Source organism: Falco cherrug, unplaced genomic scaffold (assembly GCF_023634085.1).
Source record: "Falco cherrug isolate bFalChe1 unplaced genomic scaffold, bFalChe1.pri scaffold_35, whole genome shotgun sequence".
Taxonomy (NCBI): Eukaryota; Metazoa; Chordata; class Aves; order Falconiformes; family Falconidae; genus Falco; species Falco cherrug.
In genome coordinates this window covers 939,856-945,181 of record NW_026599480.1, presented here as the reverse complement: position 1 = coordinate 945,181, position 5,326 = coordinate 939,856, and positions in this window count along the sequence as shown.

The following is a 5,326-nucleotide window of genomic DNA, read 5'->3' as shown; positions in this document are numbered from 1 at the left end:
AGGGAGAAGACAATCATTTGGGTCACGAGCTTGTAATGCCGTGTTGAAAAAAATTTGTAATACGAAGAATGCTGTTTGTGGAAACTATAGGGAACGAGCAGCAATAATGTTAAGTTGTGGTAACTGTAGACAGAACTTTGTTCTAGGTTGTAGCCGCTTGCGAAATGATTATGCTTTGTACTTAGATTGTCAAAAGAGCTTTGCTAACATTACTTTTGAAAATACTTGCAGGGAATGTTTGAACCTCAAGCCAAATCAACATTTTCCAGCAATATGGATGCCAGAAAGTATTGACAGCAGAACAGAAGCTATCTCTTGGTGGGCCTTGACAAAAACCTAACTGTTGTTTTAGCTACAAAGAAAACACAAGCTCTTGGCTTGTGGTGCTTCTTTTGTCAGTTGGGAACAAGATTGCGAGATAATGGAATTGTTTGATCTGATTGTAGGGCTGATAGGAGTCATCAGCATGCCCTCACAAGGAACAGCATGGGTTCCTGTCCAACCACAAATGCACATGTGGGTTACCTGGGCCAACAAGACAGGGCAAGATTCATTTTGCTTACCATTAGCTACCCCATCTGACCCATTTCGTACCTGTTTGATTGGGGTCCCTTTAAACCATGTGAAGGAGTTTGGGCGCTGGACAACAGGTAAAATATACTCCGACTACCTCGACCAAGCAGCAAATGACTTTTGCACCATCAACAGTGGGTCTGTGCAAGCCGATTGGTGCCAATCACTTGGTATTCCAAGGAACCCCTCGGGGGCTCAAGCGTTCCAAATTGCTCGGGGCCGGAATGTTACCGGCATGGAACCTCAGGAGCTTGACATCTTAGGATCTATGCCGGGAAACTACTGTTTATTTTTTGGGTTTTACAAGAAAGACATTGACTCAGGTAATTTTAGGATCCACAAACCAAGAGATGATAGTACTTGGATTGCCCCTGGGTCCCCCTGGCATTCTAACATCACCGGTTACTGTAACGATTGGACTTGGCCTGTTTCATGGTCTGGTGAGACAAATGAAAAAGCAAAGGTGTTGCCTCGGGCAGTATTCCGCGTTTGTGGAGATGGTGCCTGGCCCGCCGTACCTGCAAGGGCACCGGGAGGACCATGCTGCTTTGGCAAACTAACATTATTTGCCCCTAGTATCCATCAAATGCTGAACATAAGTAACAAGTTTAAACGCATCAGACGTCGTGTATACCAGTTGGGACCTGAATGTACAGATGATGTTGAGTTGTGGGAACGTCCATCTGTCATTTCAGCATCACTCTTTACACCACAAGTGGCTTCTGCCAAGGCTCTCACTCAGTTGAGACCGTTGGCTTGTTGGACAGAGAACAAATTAACATTACCTGCAGAGTATTAGATGACTCACCACTGATGTCGACAGTATACGACATGCTTTAATACAAAATCCAGCTGCCATTGATTTTCTGTTATTAGCACTAGGACATGGCTGAGAGGATTTTGAGGGAATGTGCTGTATGAATCTTGCTGATCATTCTGAGTCCATTCACAAAAAGCTTTCCCAACTGCAAGATAATATGAAGAAACTCAGTGTTACTGAAAATCCTTATGACGATTGGCTGAAGGGATGGGGAATCGCTGGCTGGTAGAAAACCTTATTGATGGAAGGGATTAAATTTTTGTTGTTATATTTGCTGTGCTTGTTATCTTTTGTTATATTTTCTCCTGTATGAAGGAAGATTTGGAATCAATTGTTGATAGAGCCTGGGTTGTCCAAAAAAAAAAAGGGGGATGTGTAGGGGAATTCTTGGCAGAACAAGGGCACACTGTCCCCTTGCAGGAGTTGGACAACCCTGGCCTGCAGATTACAAAGTTCCTTTGAAGATCGTGTACTGTCCTTGAATAGGCAGAATAAAGAATAATGAGCATTGTACAAGAACAAGGCCGGGTGCCAAGCAAGATATGAAAACCGCTAGGTTAGCACATCCTTCTTAGGCGCTTGCAGCATGACAACCAATGCACAGGTAACATGAATACGTAACCGACAGCCAATGACTGTCAGGCAGCTGCCGCGTGAACAGTGCATTAGAAGTATAAATATGACAAAGTTGCTACATAAAGTAGGACGACATGTAGCCACATTGGTGCGATTGTCGTTACTTGGCTGACTTTCCGACTGGGACCCTCTTCAGCCCACACTGCCCCAGTATGTCCCAGTGGCCTCCAGGTGGGGTGTGAGCCCATCCCCACTGCTCTCTCAGCCTGACCATCCCGCTGGTGTTTTACTCATCTCTTTCTGTTCGCACCCAGAGTGTCATGACCTCACGTGGGCAGAACGCTGAGGGAGACCATGGGCAGAGTTTTGCTGAAGCTGAGGGAAATGACATCCACTGTGGAGCTCCTCATGCACAACTGCAGGCTGTCAGGTTGGCGAGGCAGGAGTTACCCTTGGAAAATCCACCTGGACAGTTACCCGCTCCAGTGCCAGAAATGTCACCCAAGGGGACTCTAACTGCTGGCACACCCCTCACCATGGGGGTCTGTACAGCCTGTGGTTCCCCCAGCTGCACTTATGGACTCTTTCAACTTGGTTGTAACACCTGCTCAGCCATCCTCTCTCACAGGAGACCTCTGCCTATAAAAGGAGGTTTCCAAAGGGATATTCCTAAGAAATACCAATTTTCCTCCAGATTGTCACTACCACTAATCCTTTATACCATCTGTCCTTAATTTCTCTCATCTTCTACATATTTGCAGCTGACCAGGAGACAATGACCACTTCTGAAGATGTCTTTTCAGCAGACTGTCTCGGCAATGTCTCTTTCCATTATCCTTCAGGTTTCTCCTCCTTTTATTCTTTGGTCCTACAAGTACCTCTCACCTGTGCTGCTGGTTTCAGCTTCAGGGTGGAAGAGTTTATATGTCTTCCCACAGCCCATCTGTCCCCTATAAACAAATCTTTCCTTGTGATTAGACCTACCTTTCCGTATCTGCCAACCTAAAACATTTCTCCTAAGAGTGTCCCTTGCAGAAAGGCACCTCGTCAGGGACAGCTTGGACTTGACCTGTGCTTGTGGAGTGTGTTTTCCTATTGAGGACACTTGATCGTTCTTCACAGTGCTTGCAGATATAAAACAATTTTCTGTACTGGTGTGCAGCCAGTCCTCTAAGGCAAACAGGTGGGGATGGTGCAAAGGAGCTGCAGCACCCACCTGCAGAATTGAGGGGAGAAGTGTGATGTAAGGAGAAGGGATGTGAGTCCCAGGGGACAATGAGAAAAAGGGTTGGGGTTGGGGTTATGAAAAGCAAGCTTGTCCATCCTGTGTCGGACCTCGAGAGACTGCATGTCCTACCAATCCAGAACTACTGAGGACACTCTGCATCATTATCACTTGGAGAATGCAGCTAGAACCTGTCCTCTAACCTTAAAAGTAGCAAAATATAACCTATGAAATAAATAAAGGAATTATCATCTGGTGCACTTCGAAATCTTCCCTTTTAGCTACACCATGAAACAGCTCATATTAGCTACACAGGTCTTCAACATCTGAAGGAAATGATAAAACTGTAAATAACTTCTTTAGGGTACCTGGGGCTCCTTCCATGAACCTGAGCTACTGAGAGCAGACTGAACCAACCACTCAAGGAATCTAAGTCAGAAGCAGCACTGAAAATACCTTCAGACATTGACGGGTCCTGCTGAGGACCATTGCTGACAAAGCGTCCCCATGGACTCGTTAGAGCAACTAATTAGAGGCCAGACCTGCAGGTGGGCAAAGGTACTGTGTCGGTGGCTGTAATGCTGCAAAACACATTTGGATTTTTTTATGAAGCAGAAAGACCAAGCCCTGACCCCCAGGCTCTTGGAGGGCAGAACATAAGACCCTCCAAATCACGTTTCCTGTCACAGGCCTTGGTGACATGGGCAGCTGCCAGTGCCAGGGGGACAGAGGCCTCAGCCCCCTGTGGGGCCATTCAGCCTTGCGGCAGCCCTGGGCCATCTCCACTGCAAGTTGCCCTACACTGTCCATGTGGCACCTCTTTCCACTCTGGGGGTTGGACTCTTCCTTGCTTTCCCACCCAGCCCTCACACCCGCATTTCTCTGCCTTTTCTGAAGTTTCTCCCCTCATCCCTGCTTGTTCCTTGAAGCTCAAAGCCATGGGCTGACCCAGGCTCCCTCTGGGTGACCTCTGGCATCAGAGGGCAACCCTCAGACAGACACACATTTTTCCTCATACCCAATCTGAACCTTCTAAGTTGCATTTAGTGGTGTTTTTTCTTTTCTTCTCACTACCTCTGAAGGCTGCAGGTGAAGACGGAGGACAGTGCTCTTGCTTCAGTTCATTGCTTCCTGTGCTCCTGCCTTGTACCACAGTGAGTACTTGGAAACCTTGCCATAGGCAACGCAAGGCTCTTACATCCTCCCACAAAAGCCCTCCATTCTCCAGCGTGGACCAGCCCAGCTCCCTCAGCCTGATCTACCAGGGCCCGTGCTCCAGCCTTGACCATCTCTGTGATTCTTTACTGAAATGGCTCCAGCGTGCCAGTGTCTCTCTGCTATTGCGGAGCACCAAAGCTAGACAAGTACTCTAGGTGTGGTGAAACAAGTGGGAAGCAGAGGGAGGGAATGACTTGCCGTGGCTGTGCTCCTGGCCATACAGCCCAGAAGGCTGTTGGTCACCTTTCCTGATGGCTCCTAGTTTGCCGAATGCAAACCAAGGAGCCAGCCAGGCAGTCCCTGCCCTGTGTCATCGCAGGGCCTCGGTCCACTTTAGGGGCAGGACTTTCAATTTGTCCTTCTTGGGTATCACGAGATTCATGGGTGCTTCCAGTGAAGAGGAAGTTCCTCCAGTCTCTAGGACCTTCCAGTGGGGATGGAGAATGGCCTCACTGGGACATCGGCCTGCTCACACAGCTCCCTGGGATGCTGCCCCTCCACCTCCCTGGAGTGGGAAGCATTGAATTTGGTCAAATGACTCCTGACTTGATTCCCATCCACACTTGGCTGGTTCCCTCCAGAGTCCTACCTTCAGGCACAAAGCTTTGGGACACGATGCTGGGGAAGACTAAGGCAAAGAGGACCTGGAGGATGTTCAGTTTTATCTAGACCTGCTCTTACTAAGCTCAGCAGTGGCCACACAGGGGCTTTGTTTATTTCTTAAACTGTTCTGCAAGTAGTGACAGATCCTCTTGATGCCCTTGAACATCTTGCAAGACCCCATACGAAGCAGGCTTTGGCTTCCCTGAAGACATCCCTATTTCTAAATTCCTCTTTCAGCCCTTGCATCCACCTCCAGGATGCTTCCTTTTCTCTCTGGAGATTCTTGAGGAATTCCTTCTTTAGCCAAGAAT